Source organism: Salmo trutta, chromosome 12, assembly GCF_901001165.1.
Source record: "Salmo trutta chromosome 12, fSalTru1.1, whole genome shotgun sequence".
NCBI classification, from domain to species: domain Eukaryota; kingdom Metazoa; phylum Chordata; class Actinopteri; order Salmoniformes; family Salmonidae; genus Salmo; species Salmo trutta.
Genome location: NC_042968.1, coordinates 56,073,824 through 56,096,855, shown reverse-complemented (window position 1 = coordinate 56,096,855; position 23,032 = coordinate 56,073,824). Strand labels below are relative to the sequence as shown.

Genomic DNA, 23,032 nt, shown 5'->3' with positions numbered 1-23,032 from the left:
GTTTTGTGGAGGAGGAACAATGGTTTAGGGCTGTTTTTCATGGTTCGGGCTAGGCTCCTTAGTTCCAGTGAAAGGAAATCTTAACTCTACACAATAATACAGTGACAGCAGTGGTGAGCGCTCTGAGATTGAGCCAGTCCAGGATGAAGTGGGCCTATATGCGGCGACAGGTGTAGTGGAGACTTCCAACGTTTGCCCTGAGAATCCTACCAGAGATGATTTTGGAACGGTAGGAGTGAGATTTTTGGAAAGAGTGGATTCCTGGTTTTAGCCTAGTCTTGCTAACACCAGCCTCTCTGTAGTCATATGGGTCACGTGTCAGCCTGGCTAGTTTTAACCTATCTTGTGGTCCTTTCAAGACAGCTTGGAACTCTAGGAAAGGAGAAAATGGTGGAAGCGGATGTGAAGTTTGAATCAGATGGTGTTTCGAGTGGAGATGAGTGAGAAGAATTGAATTACGGTGACGAATGCAAAAGGAAATAAGGTGGTAGTGGATAAGGTGGTAGTGGAATCTAGTAAATTCAACCCTTAGTTCTGATTATTTTTTGGTCGGAGTAAGGGTTTTGGATCGATGTTAACTGGGAGATCCGATTTGAAGTCTCTACAGAAATTGTGGAGTCGTTGGATGAGGTGGCGTCGATGAGAGTAACGACAAGTGGGCTTATTTCATTATTTTGTGTATGTAACAGAAAGAGCGCTCTATGCGCCTCAAGAAGATATTGGATAGAAATGTGTGTGGATCTTCGAAGTAGGATGCCTATCAAGGGTGTTATCTTTGGGGTGTCGCTAGAAGTAAAAGCAAAGGATATATGTGAAGAATTGGATTGAGTGGTTGGTGCACACCGACTGACCTGCATGGTGGATGGAGTGAGGAAGCCTACTCCATCAGTCGTGGAAAAAGTACTTAATTGTCATACTTGAGTAAAAGTACCACTCAAAAGTTTTGACACACCTACTCAAGGTTTTTATTTATTTTCACTATTTTCTACATTGTAGAAAAATATCGAAGACATCAAAACTAGGAAATAACATCATGTAGTAACCAAGAAAGTGTTAAACAAATCAAAATATATTTTATATTTGAGATTCTTCAAAGTAGACACCCTTTGATGACTGCTTTGCACACGCTGGGCATTCTCTCAACCAGCTTCATGAGGTAGTCACCTGGAATGCATTTTAATTAACAGGTGTGCCTTGTTAAAAGTAAATTTGTGCAAATTATTTCCTTCTTAATGCGTTTGAGCCAATCAGTTGTGTTGTGACAAGTAGGGGTAGTATACAGAATATAGTCATATTTGGTAAAAGATCAAGTCCATTTTATGGCAAGAACAGCACAAATAATCAAAGAGAAATGACAGTCCATTAACTTAAGACATGAAGGTCAGTCAATTCAGATAATGTCTAGAACTTTGAAATGTTCTTCAAGGGCAGTCGGAAAAACCGTCAAGCGAAAGGAAGACCCAGAGTTACCTCTGCTACAGAGGATAAGTTCATTAGAGTTACCAGCCTCAGAAATTGTAGCCCAAATAAATGCTGCACAGAGTTCAAGTAACAGATACATCTCAACATCAACTGTTCAGAGGAGACTGCGTGAACCAGGCATTCATGGTCAAATTGCTGCAAAGAAACCATTACTAAAGAACACCAATAAGAAAAAGAGACTTGCTTTGACCAAGAAACACGAGCAATGAACATTAGACCGTTGGAAATCTGTCCTTTGGTCTGATGTGTTCAAATTTGAGATTTTTAGTTCCAACCGCCGTGTCTTTGTGAGACGCAGAGTAGGTGAACGGATTATCTCCGCATGTGTGGTTCCCACCGTGAAGCATAGAGGAGGAGGTGTGATGGTGTGGGGTGCTTTGTTGGTGACATTGTCTGTGATTTAATTAGAATTCAATGCTCACTTAACCAGCATGGCTACCACAGCATTCTGCAGCAATACGCCATCCCATCTGGTTTGCGCTTAGTGGAACTACCATTTGTTTTTCAACAGGACAATGACCCAAAACACACCTCATGGCTGTGCCAGGCCTATTTCACCAAGAAGGAGAGTGATGGAGTGCTGCATCAGATGACCTGGCCTCCACAATCACCCGACCTCAACCCAATTGAGATGGTTTGGGATGAGTTGGACCACAGAGTGAAGGAAAAGCAGCCAACAAGTGCTCAGCATATGTGGGAACTCCTTCAAGACTGATGGAAAAACATTCCAGGTGAAGCTGGTTGAGAGAATGCCAAGAGTGTGCAAAGCTGTCATCAAGGTAAAGGGTGGCTACTTTGAAGAATCCAAAATATAAAATATATTTTGATTTGTTTAACACTTTTTTGGTTACAACATTATTCCATGTGTTATCTCATTGTTTTGATGTCTTCACTATTATTCTACAATGTAGAAAATAGTAAAAAAAAAAAATAAAGAAAAACCCAGAATGAGCAGGTGTTCCCAAACTTTTGACTGGTACTGTATATGTTGAAGAAGGTTGGGCTTAAGCTGCATCCCTGTCTCATCCCCCGGCCCCGTGGAAGGAAATGTTTTTTTTGCCAATTTTAACCTCACCCTTGTTTGTGTACATGGATTTAATAATGTTATGTTTTTCCCCAAAAAACAGTTGCCATCTATTTGTATAGCAGACCCTCATGCCAAATTGAGTTGGAAAGCTTTTTTGAAATCAACAAAGCATGAGAAGACTTTGCCTTTGTTTTTGTTTGTTTGTTTGTCAATTAGGGTGTGCAGGGTGGATACGTGATCTGTCGTATGGTAATTTGGTAAAAAAGCCAATTTGACATTTGGTCAGTATATTGTTTTCGCTGAGGAAATGTACGAGTCTGCTGGTAATGATAATGCGGAGGATTTTCCCAAGGTTGCTGTTGACGCATTCCCCCCCAGTAGTTATTGGGGTCACATTTGTCTCCACTTTTGTGGATTGGAGTGATCAGTCCTTGATTCCAAATATTGGGCAAGATCCCAGAGCTGAGGATGATATTAAAGAGTTTTATTATAGCCAATTGGAATTTGGGATCTGTGTATTTTATAATTTATAATACCATCAACCCCACAGGCCTTTTTGGGCTGGAGGGTTTGTATTTTGTCCTGTAGTTCATTCAATGTAATTGGATAATCCAGTGGGTTCTGGTAGACTTTAATAGTTGATTCTAAGATTTGTATTTGATCATGTATATGTTTTTGCTGTTTGTTCATTGTTATAGAGCCAAAAAGATTGGAGAAGTGGTTTATCCATACATCTCTCTTTTGGATAGATAACTCTTTGTGTTGTTGTTTGTTTCGAGTTTTTGAATTTTTCCAGAAGTGGTTAGATTCTATGGATTCTTCAATTACATTGAGCTGATTTCTGACATGCTGTTCCTTCTTTTTCCATAGTGTTTTTCTGTATTGTTTTAGTGATTCACCATAGTGAAGGAGTAGGCTCAGGTTTTCTGGGTCTATGTTTTTGGTTGGATTGGTTTCACAATTTCTTTCTTAGGTTTTTGCATTCTTCATCAAACCATTTGTCATTGTTGTTCATTTTCTTAGGTTGTCTGCTTGAAATTTGTAGATTTGATAGGGAAGCGGAGAGGTCAATTATACTGTTTAGATTTTATACTGCCATGTTTACACCTTCACTATTAATTACAATGAAACGTTGTCTAGAAGGGATTGAATTGGTTATTGCCTAATTGTTTTTTTGGTAGATTTCCACAGTATTTTCTTTCAATCTATAGCGTTTCTTTGGCTTTGATGCCTCAGGATTGTGCATAGCTCTAGTTCAAGCAGAGTGTTATTTTGCTGTGATCTGATAGATCACTATGTACATAGGCCCAGCGCCCGACAGAGCTGCAGGAGTTGTGACCCATTTTTGTTGGCTATGGTGTCGTAGTTGTGTCTAGGGGGGCATATGGGGGAGGGAATGCTGTCACCTCCAGGTAGGTGTTTGTCCACCTGTGTGCTGAGGGTGTCGGGTTCCTGTCTGGTTCTGGAATTTAGGTCACCACAGACTAGTACATGTCTCTGAGCCTGGAAATTGTTGATCTCCCCCATCTAGGATGGAGAAGCTGTGATCGTTAAAGTATGGTGATTCTATTGTGGGGATATAGGTAGCAGACATGAGGACATTTTTCTCTTTTGAGATAATTTCCTTATTCATTTCTAGCCAGATGTAAAATGTTCCTGTTTTGACTAATTTAATAGAGTGGGTTAGGTCTGCTCTATGCCAAATTAGCATACCCCCTGAGTCTCCTCCCTGTCTCACACCTGGTAGTTTGGTGGATGGGACTACCAGCTCTCTGTAACCTAGAGGCCAACCAGTGGGTCCGTATCCTTTATACCATATTTCTTGCAGGATGACAATGTCTGTATTTCCAATTTCTTTGATGAAGTCTTGGTTCCTGCTCTTTAGGCCAAAGGCAGATGACCTCAGACCTTGTATATTCCAGGATGAGATAGTAAAAGCTCTGTGTTCCATAGTGTCTATGTAATGTCTATCTACGAGATGTGGGTGTAGGAGTCAGGCACAGGAGAGAAGATCATTTCAATCACAAGAGTTTAATAAAGTCCATCAAAAAACATACAGGCACCGGACCAAAAATATACAGTCCAAAAATGACCAAAAGAACGAAATCCAAAGGACATAACCTGAATGAGAAATTAACAAAATAATGTTATACCCAACATAAAACAGGGAAACGAAAATAAACCCGCACGACACAAAGCGGGTAGAAAGAAAATAAATACCCACACTAATCAACCCAAACAAGGAACAGGTGCACAACCAAAACAGACAACACTAAACGAAAAGGAAAAAAAGGATCAGTGGCAGCTAGTAGACCGGCTACGATGACTGCCGAGCACCACCTGAACAGGGAGAGTAGCCATCTTCGGTGGAAGTCGTGACAGTCTAGTGTTTTTGTGTGGTTTAGGCCCGGACCATCACGCCATTGGGCGGGTGTAAAAGTGGGGGTTGGGCCTGTTGCTCTGCTCACGGCCTGGACATAAGTCCTGCTGTCATGTTGAGGTCCTTGCCGCAGGGGCGGGGGGCATGGGGTGGGCAGAAAGGGCATAAGTCTGATATGGGGGGGAGGAGCTATATAGGGTGTGGCCAGGGTTTGCTTGGGGTGGTCTTAGCTGGTTGGGGTGTGGCTGGTGACGCTGTGGTCTGGGTGTAGGTCCTCTTGGCGTGGGTTCTCTCGATGCAGGTCCTTCGGGAGGGGGTCTTACAGGTCTGGGAGGGTGTTTTGCTGGTTTGTGCGGGGTGTCTGTTGCTCTGTTGCTCCTGTGTGAGGTCCTGGGGCTACAGTTGAGGGTGATATCCTTCAGGGTCCTGGCAAAAGTTAGGATTACTGCCTTGTAGAGGTGGTCCTAGTCGTAAAGGCTGTTCAAGTCCAGTTCACCCGCTGTATGGTGGAGGGGTGAAAGTATTTTTGTGAGAGCAGGGTGGAGGTAACCACTTGTGCGTTCGGGAAAGTGTAAAAGCTTTTTCAATCACTCCCTTGAGTGCTATTGCCTCCCTTTCCTGCTGGTTCCTCAGGTCATTTGTGCCTGTATGAATTAGGATGTGGCTGGCGGACCCTTGTATGTCCTCTGACAACAGCTCCAGGGCATGTCTAGTGTTTGGGCACTATAGTTCAGTCACTTTGTGTTTGGGAAAAAGTTTATCCTTATGAATGTATTTGCCATTTAAGTCACAATCTCTGACTTTTGTGTGTGTGTGTGTGTGTGGGGGGGGGGGGGGGGGGGGGGTGTATTGTCATGAGGGCTATCGGGGGAGCTGACAGAAGGGCTGTTAGGACTATTCTGTTGGGACTATTCTGCTATTCTGCTGGCTTTCTGACCCCATCCTTCAGTGCCATGTGTGCCTCTTGAAGTTCTCTCACCTCAGTCCGTAGAGCAGCCAGCTCTCTCAGACAGCCGTCCATCTCCACCTTCTGCCCTCCGGGTCTTGTTGGGGGGGTGTTGTTGTGCTGGTCTGTTTTGTGGGCTTGTTCTGTCTAGATTGTGTGTACTAGCTCTCTGAGCTCCCCCATGTCTTTCTCCAGCTCTGTGAATGTATCCCTCTCAGTGATGGAGGAGCAGTGCAGTTGAGGGACCTGGGTGTGTTCAGTGCTGGGGGGTGACTATCCTGGTCTGCAGGACAGTTTGAAGAGGTGTGATCAGACTCACTCAGGATGGGGGAGTTGTCACAGAGAGAGAGCTTTTCCTGCTGTGCTCTCACTTTGATCCCGTAAAGATCCTGCTGGAACTGCATGAGGATGTCCTGCACCATTACTGTTCCAGACTTGTACATGTGTGCCATGCCATGGGATGGTCTGTGTGGAAAACTAAGTTGCTTACCTTCCCCTCTTTGTAGCAGTCAGCAAATAGTGTTTCTGGATTGTCCTTGAGCTTTTTTAAAAACTTATTCCTTACAGGGTTATTTTTAATACCCATGTGGTACTGTGTTGTAATGACCTCTGTACAGGGATAAGTCATTGGGGCTTCAAAGGCCTCTGTGTTTGTTAAGAGTTTTCACACATCTGACTTCACACTTCAGTGCTAATTGAAGGTTCCGTCAGGTCTGTTCTGTCCGAGCAGCTTGGTAGCTTACTATACTTATTTACTTAGCTTTATATAACAAAATTATATAGAGATTATTTTCTTTTACATTTTGGCTTCAGAAGTAGCTTCAGACTGAATATTATTCACTCAGTTTTGTGTTGGATGGTATTTCCAGGTTCTGCTGTGTTTATTCTGCAGGTTTTGGTTTGTTAGACGTTTTTACTCAAAAGTCCTTGGTAGTAATAGTCCAGTCAGGTAATTTTGTCCAAAATCACAGTTTTAGGTATGGAATTTAAGTCCTTGTGAAAAAAATTATAGTTTATCAACATTTATCCAACTCCAATTCTATATTTTTTGCAGAATAACTCTCTCTCCTCCCTCTTTTCTCTCTCTCTCTCTCTCTCTCTCTCTCTCTCTCTCTCTCTCTCTCTCTCTCTCTCTCTCTCTCTCTCTCTCTCTCTCTCTCTCTCTCTCTCTCTCTCTCTCTCTCTCTCTCTCTCTCTCTCTCTCTCTCTCTCTCTCTCTCTCTCTCAACTCAATTTAAGGGGCTTTATTGGCATAGGAAACACATGTTTACATTGCCAAAGCAAGTGAAATAGATAATAAACAAAAGTTTTTAAAAAATAAAGACATTTCAAATGTCATATTATGTCTATAATATAGTGTTGTAATGATGTGCAAATAGTGAAATTACAAAAGGGAAAATAAATAAACATAAATATAGGTTGTATTTACAATGGTGTTTGTTCTTCACTTGTTGCCCTTTTCTTGTGGCAACAGGTTACAAATCTCGCTGCTGTGATTGCACACCACTCTATCTCCCTCTACTGAACCTCCTCTTGACCTCTGAATGCTCGGCTATGAAAAGCCAACTGACATTTACTCCTGAGGTGCTGCCCTGTTGCATCCTCTACAACCACTGTGACTAATATGTGACCCTGCTGGTTATCTATGAACATTTGAACATCTTGAAAAGTGATCTGACCTTAATGGTACTCTTATAATCTCCACCCGGCACAGCCTGAAGAGGACTTCACACCCCTCAGAGCCTGGTTCCTCTCTAGGTTTCTTCCTAGGTTCCTGCCTTTCTTGGGAGTTTTTCATAGCCACCTTGCTTCTAGATCTGCATTGCTTGCTGTTTGGGGTTTTAGGCTGAGTTTCTGTTTAAGCATTTAGTGACATCTGCTGATGTAATAATGGCATTATATATTTTTTATGTTGACGACATAACAAAAGTTGTTTTGTCGAGCTCAAGAGATAATCAAAAGTAGCATGCATCAACCATTAATTTGTTCAGATGCACGATAACCACCTCATCAAGCTAAATAGATGGTTATCTATGCTGTTTGTAACAGTCACAAGTCATGACCACAGTCAAATTCACTGTGACCGTTGGTCACGGTAATCCCAATCCAAAACTGCGCAAATGAATGGCGCTGATGGGTAGCCTACCAAACTTGCTAATGGCCTGGTACTCAGCACTCTACTGTCCCTCTAATCACTCTCTAAACACATTTAATTTTAATAATCTGAATGATGAGGACAAATGATGATGAAAGTTAGTATTCCCGTTCCAAAATGGACACGGGAAAGCCCCAGACTCAATATGCAACATTTTTAAAACCAGTTCCTAAAGGACAACCTGTCTGATCCGAGTAAGGAAGCAGCAGAAAAGCCAATAGTTTTGCTACTTTTTTCAACCGGACCAATGGAGAAAGGGAGTGAGAGAGAAAGGCAAAGAGCCAGCAGCTGTAGGCTATTAGGGACTAATCTAATCAGTCTGTCAGTAATGGAGCTCTGATCCCACTCTGTAAAACATCAAGTGTCCCTTTAATAATGGTGCCTGGGTGGAATGGCTGCCGTTTTACGAGCTCCTAACCAACTGTTTTGTTTCTTTTTTCGCATTGTTTGTAACTATTTTTGAACAAAATGTTGCTGCTACCATCTCTTATGACCGAAAATAGCTTCTGGACATCAGGACAGCGATTACTCATCTCGAATTGGATGAAGATGTTTTCTTTAATGAGTCCGATGCGAAGGATATACTGCTTTGTCAAGACCCAAATCCCTGTTATCATCGTGAAGAAAATACGGAGAAAAGGTTTGAGGAGGGCATGGTGCCCTGTAAGAATTTGCAGACGAGTAAGTAAACCACCACTACCCACCGTATTATTGGCCAACATGCAATCATTGGAAAACAAACTGGACGATCTATGATTAAGACTATCCTACCAACAGGACATTAAAAACTGTAATTTCTTATGTTTCACCGAGATATGGCTGAACGATGACACAGATAATATAGAGCTGGCTGGCTTCTCCGTACATCGGCAGGACAGAACAGCTATGTCTGGTAAGACGAGGGGCGGGGTGTGTGTAGATTTGTCAATAAATGCTGGTGCGAGTTTAATATTAAAGACGTCTCGACTTATTGCTCGCCTGAGGTAGAATACCTCATGATAATCTGTAGACCACACTATCTACCAAGAGTTCTCATCTATATTATTCAAAGCCGTCTATTTACCACCACAAACCGATGCCATAAGCAAACAAGAAAAGGCTCATCCAGATGCGGCGCTCCTAGTGGCCGGGGACTTTAATGCAGGCACACTTAAATCCATTTTACCTAATTTGTGCAAGCATCAACTAGAGGGGAAAAAATCTAGACCAACTTTTTTTATGTTGTGATCATGAGATAAATAATAAGTTGTGATGTCAACATAAGAAGGGAATGTATTTATTTATTAACATGTCCTCTCTGGACTTCCATAGCATTGCCCTCTGGTGGGCGCCTTAAAATTCTGAAAACCGAGGCACATAAGGGCAAACACTCACTAAACCCTAAACCTCAACTAAATCTTGTAATAAATAATGAGATGACTAAACTGCTTGGAGAAACCCTAGATTGTAAACTGTCATGGTACAAAAAAGGACTTAGGAAAATTGCAATTGGCTTAGAACAGGGCAGCACGGCTGGCCCTTGGATGTACAAATCAAATCAAATCAAATCAAATTTCAAATCAAATTTATTTATATAGCCCTTCGTACATCAGCTGAAATCTCAAAGTGCTGTACAGAAACCCAGCCTAAAACCCCAAACAGCAAGCAATGCATGTGAAAGAAGCACGGTGGCTGGGAAAAACTCCCTAGGAAAAACTCCTGAGAAAGGCCAAAAACCTAGGAAGAAACCTAGAGAGGAACCAGGCTATGAGGGGTGGCCAGTCCTCTTCTGGCTGTGCCGGGTGGATATTATAACAGAACATGGTCAAGATGTTAAAATGTTCGTAAATGACCAGCATGGTCAAATAATAATAATCATAGTAATTGTCGAGGGTGCAACAAGCACGTCCGGTGAACAGGTCAGGGTTCCGTAGCCGCAGGCAGAACAGTTGAAACTGGAGCAGCAGCATGGCCAGGTGGACTGGGGACAGCAAGGAGTCATCATGCCAGGTAGTCCTAGGGTTCAGGTCCTCCGAGAGAAAGAAAGAGAGAATTAGAGAGAGCATATTTACATTCACACAGGACACTGGATAAGACAAGAGAATACTCCAGATGTAACAGACTGACCCTAGCCCCCCGACACATAAACTACTGCAGCATAAATACTGGAGGCTGAGACAGGAGGGATCAGAAGACACTCTGGCCCCATCCGATGATACCCCCGGACAGGGCCAAACAGGCAGGATATAACCCCACCCACTTTGCCAAAGCACAGCCCCCACACCACTAGAGGGATATCTACAACCACCAACTTACCGTCCGAAGACAAGGCCGAGTATAGCCCACAAAGATGTCCGCCACGGCACAAGATGTCCGCCACGGTTGTGCCGTGTACACAGAGCTAATATTAATAATATGCATGTCAATCTCTCCTGGCTGAAAGTGGAGGAGAGATTGACTTCCTCACTACTTTTATTTATGAGAGGTATTGACATGTTGAATGCACTGAGCTGTCTGTCTAAACTACTGGCACACAGCTCGGACACCCATGCATACCCCACAAGACATGCCACGAGGTCTCTTCACAGTCCCCAAGTCCAGAACAGACTATTGGAGGCACACAGTACTACATAGAGCCATGACTACATGGAACTCTATTCCACATCAAGTAACTCATGCCAGCAGTAAAATTAGATTTAAAAAACAGATTAAACAAACACCTTATGGAACAGCGGGGACTGTGAAGCAACACAAACATTGGCACAGACACATGAATACACACACACACGATAACATGCGCACTATATATACACATGGATTTAGTACTGTAGATATGTGGTAGTGGTGGAGTAGGGGCCTGAGGGCACACAGTGTGTTGTGGTGAAATCTGTGAATGTATTGTAATGTTTTTAAAATTGTATGAACTGCCTTAATTTTGCTGGACCCTATGAAGAGAAGCTGCTGCTTTGGCAGCAGCTAATGGGGATCCATAATAAATACAAATATACAGTGCCTTCGGAAAGTATTCAGACCCCTGGACTTTTTTCACATTTTGTTACATTAAAGCCTTATTTTAAAATTGATTAAATAGCTTTTTTCCATTATCAGTCTACACACAATTCCCCATAATGACAAAGCAAAAACTGGTTTTTAGAAATATTTACTAATTTATCAAAAGTGAAACATGACATTTTTAATCATTACTTTGTTGAAGCACCTTTGGCAGCAATTACAGCCTCAAGACTTCTTGGGTATGACGCTACAAGCTTGGCACACCTGTATTTGGGAAATTTCTCACATTCTCTGCAGATGCTCTGTCAGGTTGGATGGGGAGTGTTGCTACACAGGTATTTTCAGGTCTCTCGAGATGTTCGACAGCCAGCTCTTGGAAGAGTCTTGATGGTTCAAAACTTCTTCCATTTAACAATGATGGAGGCCACTGTGTTCTTGGGGACCTCCAATGCTGCAGAAATGTTTTGGTACCCTTCCCCAGATACCACAGGTGGACTCCAATCAAGTTGTAGAAGCATCTCAAGGATGATGAATAGAAACAGGATGCACCTGAGCTCAACTTCTAGTGTTAGAGCTTTGGACTAGTAACTGAAAGGTTGCAAGATCGAATCCCCGAGCTGACAAGGTAAAAATATGTCGTTCTGCCCCTGAACAAGGCAGTTAACCCACTGTTCCTAGGCCGTCATTGAAAATAAGAATTTGTTATTAACTGACTTGCCTAGTAAAATAAAGGTAAAAAAAATAAAAAATAAATTTGAGTCTCATAGCAAAGGGTCTGAATTATTTTGTAAATAAGTTATTTCATTTTTAATTAAAAAAACAAACATTGGCAAACATTTCTTACAACCTGTTTTCACTTTGTCATTATGGGGTATTGTGTGTAGATTCCTGAGGATTTTTTATTTAATCCATTTCAGAATAAGGCTGTAACGTAACAAAATGTGGAAAAAGTCAAGGCGTCTGAATACTTTCCGAAGGCACTGTATGGTGAATGTAAAGTGTAGTATAGGTAATTTGTAGACTTTAAAAAGGTGGCTGTTATGCAGTAGTATAATTACACTGAGAAGGTAGATTTATATCAAGGTAAGGCAAGCCATTTACTCTTTACAATAAAACAATGCCCTCTACTGGTAGGTCTATGGATTAAAAAGTGGCATCAACCATAGAATACAAACTATCTTCCTTCTAAAGACTTAAATAGTTCTGCCTCAGTTTTACTTCATGTTAGTTAAAAAATTGTATTATAATCATAGTAGGCTATACCAGAATATAGACTAAGATTCTGGATAGGAGTTGCACATTTATTTGTGATCAACCATTCTGTCATATTGGTCCCTTTACACCTTGATAACTTAGTTTACCGTTTTTACATATAGAAAATCAATATTATGCAACCTTGTTGAAAATGAACTTTCACCATCTCTTAGATTTATATTGCACTCATCTTCAACTCAACCTTACCTATTCGTATTTGTCCTAGCTGACCAATGTTGTTAACAAATGTTTTAGAAGCGGTGGGGAAATACTTTTTTATTTTTTTATCCAGTCATATAAACACTCCAAACAGCCTACCCGACTGCTCAGAAGTGTCCGCGTGGCCCAAAGCACCTCGTTGCCTCATTTTGTATCACATTCCAGTGTGATTTCAGAATGTGGGAATGGGGGCATGCCCCCCCCCCCCCCCCATCCCCAGTGAAAGTTGTGCCCTTGTGTCTATGTAAACAAGTTAATGTTTATTTTAGGCTATTAAATTTGGCCTACGTTTTAGACATTTTCCAACGTTGCCCTTTAGTGATATCATGTAAGCCCTGCATGCATCTTTAGCTCAGACCACAGAGGTGTAACATGCTGACTAGACCGGGCGTCGGCGTGCATGTTGATCTTGTCCATTCACGCCAGACTCAATCAGGACACGCAGGTTGAAATATCAAAACGAAAAGCATTTAACATTCATGGCAATTTAGCGAGCTAGCTTGCTGTTGCTAGGTAATTTGTCCTAGGATACAAGCATTGGGTTGTTATTTTACCTGAAATGCACAAGGTCCTCTACTCTGACAATTAATCTACAGATAAAAGGTTAAACAAAAGTTTCTAGTAATCTCTCCTCCTTCAGTCGTATTCTTCTTCTTTGGACTTTAAATGGCGGTTGGCAACCATCTTTAAGGTGCATTACCACCACCGACTGGAGTGTGTACCTCAGTTCATTCTTCAATCACCTGCGTGGGTATATGCTCCTAAAAAAAATGAGGAGATGGGAAAATAAGCGAGTCAAGCGTCAGAAATAGAACCAAGTTCTATTTTAGCGCCTGGCAATGCAGACTCTTGTTGAAGAGGCTGCTGGTTCCTGATTGGACGTTTGATGGCGTAACGGATATGGGGGACGGAAGATTGCGGAAACTGAGGTTACAGTGGCGAAGAAAAAGGGAAACGAGAAGTAAAGCTATGGTGGAATATAGGAAACCACTAGACTCGTTTTTGGTTGGAGTCAGGCTTTTGGATCAATGCTACTTGCGAAATCCGTTTAACGTCTCCAGGAAAATCTGGAATGTGTTGGAAGAAAGTGTGGAGTCGGTGAGAGTCACAAGAAGTGGTCTTATTTAGATTTTTTGTCTGAGGAGCCGAAGAAGCATGTTTTAAGACTCAAAAAGATATCGGAGTGGAATGTTTCCTGCATGGATTTTCGCAGCAGGGCACCTATCAAGGGGGTTATTTCTGGGGTGGCGCAAGAAAAAAGGCAGAATATATAACTGAAGACATCGATGGAGTGGTTGGTACATGTCGATTGACCTGTATGGTGGACAGAGAAAAGATGTTCACTTCATCCATGCTACTGTTCTTTGATGTAGTCTCTCCCTTCTCATATAAAGTTAAGATTCATGAGATGCCCTGTAATAGCTTTTGTGCACAAGCCCCTTCAGTGTCATAAATGTAAAAGATTTGGTCATTCCTTTAGCTCAGTGCTGATGTTGCCTGTAATGAATGGCATTTGGTTGGGGTATGTACATACGGTCACTGTGGGGACGACGTCATCGATGCACTTATTGATGAAGCCAGTGACTGATGTGCCAATGAAAGAATCCCAGAACATATTCCAGTCTGTGCTAGCAAAACAGTCCTGTAGCTTAGCATCTGCGTCATCTGACCACTTATTTATTGAACGAGTCACTGGTGCTTCCTGCTTTAGTTTTTGCTTGTAAGCAGGAATCAGAAGGATAGAATTATGATCAGATTTGCCAAATGGAGGGCGAGGGAGAGCTTTGTACGCATCTCTGTGTGTGGAGTAAAGGTGGTCTAGAGTTTTTTTCCCCCTCTGGTTACACATTTAGCATGCTGGTAGAAATTAGGTAAAATAGATTTAAGTTCCCCTGCATTAATGTCCCCGACCACTATGAGCGCCGCCTCTGGATGAGCATTTTCCTGTTTGCTTATGGCCTTATACACATCCGGCTGTGATTGGGAGTACCATAGGGTGACGCGAAATTGGCCCAGTGTCGTCCGGCTTTGGCCATCATTGTAAATAAGAATTTGTTCTTAACTAAATAAAGGTTACATTTAGTGCCAGCATTGGTTTGTGGTGGTAAATAGACAGCTACAAAAAAATCTAAATTAAAACTTGATAAATAGTGTGGTCTAATGCTTATCATGAGATACTCTACCTCAGGCAAGCAAAACCTTGAGACTTCCTTAATATTAGATTTCGTGCTCCAGCTGTTGTTTACAAATATACACAGACCGCCATCCCTTGTCTTACCGGAGGCAGCTGTTCTATCTTGCCGATGCAGCGTAATGGTACTATTGTGGAAGATATGATGGAAACAAGAGCATTAGTCTTAGCAATGGATGTGGTAAAATAGTTGATGTTAGAGGGGTTACATCCTGCCTTGAGCTCATAATGGCTTCTAACTATATTGTATGTTTGTGTAAAGGTAGTGTAATGAATGATTCTACTGTTGGAAGTGATCATTTCCAGATTTGGTGTACCATGAACTTTGATTTTACTATTCCAGATAGGGTCCCATTCAGAAGATGGGGCTTTCATGAAGCAGACTGATAAAAATGTGGAGATCATTGCTTAAAGTCTATTGGACTGTTGTCTTTAGAGAGGCCGGTTGATTTACAGTTTGTGCTTCCTCTGTGACCTCTGATTTTGAGTGCTGCGAATCTATATGTACCAATGAGTGAAGTGGGTGAGAAATTGAAGGTGGTTCCTTGGTGGACTGAAGAGTGCACTGTGGCTATTCAAGAAAAAAATAGGACTATGACTCCTGAAAAAAAAAAAAATAGGAATATGACTCCTGAGAATCTAGTTGATTTCCAGAGGAAGAGAGCTCTGGCACCCCAATGGTGGAAAAAGCTCCCTCACGACGCCAGGACAGCGGAGTCAATCACCACCTTCCGGAGACACCTGAAACTCCACCTCTTTAAGGAATACCTGGGATAGGATTAAGTAATCCTTCTAACCCCCACCCCCACCCTCCCCCCCAAAAAATATATAGATGTACTATTGTAAAATGGTTGTTCCACTGGATATCATAAGGTGAATGCACCAATTTGTAAGTCGCTCTGGATAAGAGCGTCTGCTAAATGACGTAAATGTAAATGTCATTAAGTCTGTCAAGAGAAATGCATGGAGACAGTTCTGCTCTACAATAGGCAGGGGTACTGAGCTGTCGGATGTATGGTCTATGTTGAATAAGATGACTGGAAGAAGCAAGTCTTCTCGAATTCCAGTTTTGGTTGTGGGTCAAAAAATGTCTAACTGATAAAGAAAAAGATGACTTGTTGGGGAACACATTTGCTAGGGTACATAGTGGGCTTACTTTGGATGAAGTATATAAGTAACGCAGGTGTGAGATTTTAAAAGGTCATGTTAATGTGTATAAAAAAAGAGATACTGTTGACTCTTCTTTAGATGCTGTCTTCACCATACATGAGATGCGTTCTGCCCAGGTCATGATCAGTTGTGCTATGTAATGTTTAAGCATACCTGATAAGCATACCTGATAAGGTCATACATGTTCTCCTGGGATTATTTAATAAGATTTTATTTAATAAGATTTGGAGTGAGGGGGTTATACCTTCTGGTTGGAAACATGCTGTAATATTACCTTTTGTAAAGCCTGGTAAGGACCTTTCATGTGCTGATGGTTTCATGGAACATAGAGGAGTGGATTCCGTAAAGGTAGGTCTACTTTGGATGCATTAGTAAAGGTGAGCAATGAAGTTGAAAAAACTGGTTATGAAAGAAGTAATGGCTGTCTTTTTTTACATTGAAAAGGCTTATGACATTATGTGGAGAGAAGGCATACTGATTAAGATGGAAAGACTTGGTATTGATGGGAGATTATATAACTGGGTTACGGCCTTCTTATTTAATCGCTCTTTTCAAGGTAATTGGATCAATTTTATTTGATGCCTATGGAGTTGTCAATGGTATTCCTCAAGGCAGTGCTATCAGTCCTATTTTGTTCAACATTTTGATTAACGAGGTGTTTTCGAATGTAGGTAGGGGTATTGGGGCTTCCCTATATGTCGATGATGGATCTATTTGGAAGAGGGGAAGGAATGTCTCGTGATCAAATCGATTCAACAAGCTATAGTGGATGTTGAAAGATGATCGATTGACTAGGGTTTTAAATTGTCAGTAGCGAAGTCTTGTGAGTTCTTCTCAAAGAATAAAGTTGCTGATAATATACAGTTGTCTCTGTATGGACAGCCTGTGGGGAGGGTTTCTGAGTACAAATATTTGGGTCTATGGTTCAATGAGCGATATAAATGGAAAGATCATGTCATAAATGTTGAAACAATGTGTCAGAAGGTGGTGAATCTTATGTGCTCAGTCTCTGGTAATGGGGGTGCTGACAGATAAATCGTTGATGGATATTTAAGGAGCTCTGATCAGGACAATTGATTATAGGTGTATAGTTTATAGAATAGCACTGAAGATTTGGCTTCAGAAGCTGGACAGAATCCAGTATATAGCTTTAAGGATATGTATTGGTGCATTTAAGTCAACATCCGTATGTGCCTTTCGAGTGGAAGCAGGTGAGATGCCTTTGGATATACGTCGTACAAAATTGTCATTAGCTTATTGGGTTAAGTTGAAAGGCTGTGAGGTTGAGCATCCCACTGCTACTGTTTTAGATGACTGTTGGGAATATACTAGTAGACAAGGTAGTGGTTTTGGTTGAACAGTTGTAAAGCTTGCTCATGAGAGTGGTTTGAGGGGGTTGGAGGTTGGCCCTTCTGTGGTGATAGGGGATGTTACTCCCAGATCCTGTTGTTGATCTAACCTTGGTAGAGAAAAAGAAAGATTGGTCAAAAGTCAGTGATTAGGGAAACTGGTTGACAATTACATTGGTAGAAGTTATGCTTTTTTACCGCTTTTCACAGATGGATCCAAGGACCCAGATAGTGGGCAGGCGTTTACATTCCTGAATTTGATATGCAGATATGTTATCATGACACAAGGCGAGACCCAGATGCAGACACAGGAGGCAGATGGTTGGAGTCTTACAATATTTATTAATCCAATAGGGTCAGGCAAGAGAATGGTCGTGGACAGGCAAAAGGGTCAAAACCAGTTCAGAGTCCAAAGCTGGCTCTTTTGGCTTCCAAACGGCTCTTGAAAAAATACAAAACATATTATTTACTTTGGTCAAACAGTTTGTGATCGTTTGACTATGATTGGTGTTAAAACAATTATAATTAAATTATTACATGAAATCACTCTACATTAACCACAATGCATTTAAAAATGCATTGGTTTGATATGAAAAATAATGCTATTAAACATTTGCATTTAAAGTATAACATTAATGTATATAAACAAAAGTGGATATGAATGTAACAATTCAAAACGAATACAATGAAATAACATAACATTGCACAATTTCAAAGAAAAATAAATAATGTGCAAAACTGCAGCATCCCACTTAAAACATTAAACTGGTCCCTCTTTTCTCTCTTATTTATTGCCATGTTATAACCTGCAGCACACAGCAATGCTGACCAAATTTTGCTTTTATGAGAGATTTGCATTTGCATGCAAGCTGCCTCACTTTCAAAGGGCTGATGCGGTTTCTTCTCTCAGTAATTATTTGTCCTGTTTTTGAGAAGACCCTCTCAGAGGGAACGGATGTGGCCACTATGCAGAGTCTCCCTGTCATGACTTTAGTAAGCCGTGGGTAGACAGAGGCCTTGTTCTTCCACCAGCTCAGAGGATCTGCAGATGAGGGGCTCCTCCAAATAGGATTGGACCTCCATTATGGCATCTGCTGAGGGATTCCTTCGTGCTGCATCCCCAGTTGCTCTCTCGTCAAACAGCATCCAAACAGCAGACGTTTGTGGCACTACTGCTGATGCTTCTGCTCCATCTGATCCCTCTTCTTCCTGGTGCCCTGGTGCCTGAGCCAGCTGACTGTTGGGGCTGTCCCTCCCTGCTGCTGAGGTTATTCTTTGAAGAGCCTCATCGATCGCTCTGGCATCACTGAAGGCTAACTTCTTAAACCTGGGGTCAAGTGCAGCGGTTTCTGAAAGCACGTGATTATATTCCATTCTGTGGAACTTTCTGTCTATTGATGAAGATAGGGTGTCCATCAACTCTGCCACATGTCCTGTGGTTACATTTGCTTTTCTCTGGTGGCTGGCTGTGATTCGCTGCAGACCCTTACACAGGAGTATCATTTTTGAGGCTGTCACATAGCTGAAAAGAGAGAACAGTAACTTATTAGTTCAGGTTCATGTTTTGTCTACTGATACTTAGCTTACTAAGTATCTAACTGTCGTCGATGCATTTCTGACTGAAATAGTTTGCAATGACCATGTTTAAATTACAGCCCTGTGAAGGAGGTGCTAATGAACATTGTTCAGCGCCTCAGTTTCTTCCAGATTTAATGGTATTGTGAGCTTCCATAGTTTCCCTGTTCAGACACTGCCATTAATTGACGAGTTATTCTTGTTTATGACTCATCTGTCGCTGCGTCTGAAGCAGAAGGATTTGTCCCATCGGTTCAGTATCCACCAATCGACAGTGAGCCGGATTATCATCTCTTGGGCCAACTTCCTCTACTGTCTGCTTGGATCAGCTGAGTTCAAGGACTATCCAGACACCCAGGTAGTGATCGACTGCACTGAACTCCACTGCCAGACACCATCTTTACTACTACTGCAGAGTGAGGTGTTTTCTTCCTACAAGTCACACTGTACCTTTAAGGCCATGTTGGGAATGTAACCACATGGAGCTGTCACTTTTGTGTCATCGTTGTATGCTGGATCTGTGAGTGACAAGGATATCTTCATGCAGTCTGGAATTATTTCCTTACTCACCCCTGACATGGCCATTATGGTGGATAAGGGCTTTCTCGTAGATGACATTGTTCCGTGCAAGGTTTACCGGCCAGCCTTTCTGTCAACAACGCACACAGATGCCAGTACATTAGGTTAGGGAGACCCAATCCATTGCCAGGCTGAGAGTGCATGTTGAAAGAATGATCCGCAGAGTAAAGGAACATCTTCTGACATAAGAACAGTCCCAAAATAAATGGTCAAGAGTTTCTGGGTCACAACAGCAAAATACACATTTGTTATCAATAGCTATTTTAAATCTGTGTATAATAAAAGGTCTTTACAGGGAAGATTCTATGAATGAGTTTGTATGATACTTCTTTCACCTTATTAGATATACAATATTTACCAGATAACAACAAAACTTTGTTCCAGTTCACTTGTCCTAAGGCTGCATTCCAGTTCATTTTAGCAGAGGTAATAGTAACATATTGATAGTTTCCTTATATACATGTTATTACATTTATAGTTTAAAATGTAAATTCCTTCTAATTGTATTGAGGCTACAAAATCGTCAACAGTTGCACTTGTAGTATTGTTATATTCTCCTAAAAGAAGAATAGCGCCTTTAGGGACAGCTCTAAAAACAATTTGATACTCCTCGGGAGTGAATGTAACATCTTACATTTACATTTTAGTCATTTAGCAGACACTCTTATCCAGAGCGACTTACAGTAGTGAATACATACATTTAATTTTCATTTCATGCATTTAAAAAAAAAAATTGTACTGGCCCCCCGTGGGAATCGAACCCACAACCCTGGCGTTGCACACACCATGCTCTACCAACTGAGCCACAGGGAAGGCGTAACATTGTGTGTTCTCATGAATTCTGGATAATCATATAGTTGGCCATCATTATTCAATAATTGTTTAACCCAAATAATGTTGTTGTCAAACCAGTTCTGGAAAAATAAAGACTTGTTTTTGTATTTTATGTATACCTACGTGGAGAAAAATTGTGTTTATACATGAGGTTCCAAGTTAGAAGTAATTGTTTATGAAAGTTAGCAAGCTTAATAGGGATTTTACCCATATCAAAGTTGCATTTGAGTAAGAATTCTAGACCACCAATCTGTTGGAATATTAAATTAGGGATGATATTCCAAATGCAATCCTTATTTCTTAAATAGTTTTGTATCCATTTGATCTTAAAGATTATATTAGAGGTTTTAAAATCCAGAGCATTCAACCTCCCTCAATTTGGGTGCTACATATTACCACTTTTCTTAAATAATGAGGTTTTTCCTCCATATGAAGTTAATTTAGTATCAACCATTTTAGTTACTGACAGGAACATCCAAGGCAAGGGAGGTATAAACTAATCTGGACAGACCTTCAGATTTTGATAACAGTACACATCCAAATAAAGAAAGATCTCTTAATAACCAGGAGTTAAATCTCTTTCAAATTTTCTCTACAATAGGAGAGAAATTTAAGTTGGCCCTTTCTTTCTGATCATTAATACCAAGATATGTGATCACATATTTTACAGGGATATTACATACTGAGTTTAATTCACATCTTTTCAACGCAAATAATTCAAATTTCCTAATATTCAGAGATAAACCAGATAAATGTCAGAAGGCATTTAAAAAATGGTGGTGTCGTCAGCCAATTGTGAACAATCTGAATACCCCTAAAACTATCCTTATTTATATGAAGTGCCGTAACTTGTGTGACTAATAAAAATAAGAAAGGAGAAATTGGGCATCCTTGTTTAATTCCACGTCTAATGATGAATCTCTGAAGTTCCATGGAATAATTTAACAGAGCTGTTACTATTATTGCAAAGTGTCTTAATTACACTTTGAAAATATTGACCAAAACCAAAAAGTCTCAAAAATAAAATTAGTGTTCAACTGTATCAAATGCCTTGTAAAAGTCTACAAATAAAATAAAGCTATCTTCCATAATGTGCTCATTGTAGTCTATCAAGTCCAATACTAGTCGAATATTATTACATATGTCTGCCCTTCATAAAACCAGACTGGGTATCATCAATGATTTGGTCAAGACCTTTAAGTCTTTCTACAAAGATGGATGCAAGTAGCTTTCCATCATTGTTTATTAATGTGATTGGTCTCAAATTTTCTAACAGCATAGAATCTTTGTTTGGGTATGTGAGAGTTAATGTAATGTAACTAGGTGCAGCTGCTATGCTGAATAAACATAATTGAATTAGCAGGAAGTAGTAAGGACAATAATTACATTGGCCGGATGGAGAAATGGTGACACCCAGTGCGTTTGCCATCTCTGAGTAGGATAACATGCCAAAGATTACATTAAGCTAATGTACATGAGTACATTGGCCAAGACCATAATTACATTTGTGCCATCTGGACATACTAATGTCAGGAGGACACAGGAAGGAGGATGGTAGCAAAAAGACCAACATGTGAAACATAATTATGCAATAAATGTATTATTTTTTGTATGACATAAGGGGTCCCGCCACCATTATAATCTAGCCTGAAGCAGATGTGGGTGTGAACAAGCAAAGAACTCGGACTAAAAGATAATGGTGGCTAGCTAGCTTATCTGGCTATCTAGTGTTGTCGCATACTTAGTTTTAGAGGTGATTAACTTGCAGAAAGTAATCAATTACTTTGGTAAACAAACTAATCCATATTCATACAGGGTTTTATGACCCTAGAAATGACCAAATGGTCATATTTGGGTAAGGAAATCCAATAATTCCTTCAGCTACCAAAACAATTGATCTGCACTGACCGCCATCTTGGGCGCACCAGAAACAAGAATGATGCGGCCCATAAATAACAAACATAGTAGTGTCTTAACTACAGTAGGGGCTCATTTAACTATACAGGAATACATTGTGTCTCAGTATCACAATTACCAAACACTGCATCAACATATCTTTACCAAATAACATGTTAAATTGGCAATTCTAAATTGGGATTGGGACCCATCATTAATATCTATTGATAAGATTAAACATTAACACTGTCTCCAACACATTTTGACCATGATGACAGTGTTCCACAAGAGATGTTTAACAAGGTCCCTAGTAGCCATCTATAACCCTTCCCTACTCTTATGCTCTGCAGCTTTTCACTCTTCTTCATGGACTTGTGACAGGCAGCCCTCACGGTGATCTCCCCTGTCAATGTATCTTTGTTAGATACTGTGTAGAAGACATGAATAATTTTATTTTTAGGTAACAAGCATACCAAGCTAACGAAAATACACACATTCTCAGGTAGATTCTGTCAACGTTACATAATTTTACAAAGTAAATAGCTAGCTACAGTTAATAGTTAAATTAGATGGCTAATATGATTGTAGCTAACTAACGTTATCTGTCACTGACTTGGTACTCACCTTCATAGTTGTCTATGTAGCTTCCTATTACATCTTTAACCCCTTTTCATTCTTGCTAGCTGTTGTCTCGGAGCCTGATATAACAATTCTATGTACATCATTAATATTCATTTGAGTCAAGTCCTGAAGACACCTAGTAAAAAACTGCGACATAGTGGTAGTAACGTTATATTGTCCATAACAATTAGACTGACTTCCGTTCTATAGTATGCGCCACCGGAAATTGCCATACCGGTAGGAAGTGTGTTTAGAACGTTCGATAATGGAATGTGCATAAGGGCTATTCGGATGTGTCCGAGTTTCATAGTTGCGACTAGTATATGTGCCTGGTGACGACCCTTTTGCTACAGATTTGCTGTC

The 23,032-nt window shown here is 40.8% G+C and overlaps 1 long non-coding RNA gene across 1 annotated transcript; it reads right to left on the bottom strand.

Annotated features, from left to right (window-relative positions):
• Positions 1-20,814: 20,814 nt before the first annotated feature.
• Positions 20,815-22,903, bottom strand: LOC115203835 (uncharacterized). Its single transcript, XR_003880262.1, has 2 exons — positions 22,673-22,903; positions 20,815-22,475 (listed from the first exon to the last, which is right to left on the bottom strand). It is a non-coding gene; the product is annotated as an uncharacterized LOC115203835 (long non-coding RNA).
• Between the last annotated feature and the right edge of the window lie 129 nt (positions 22,904-23,032).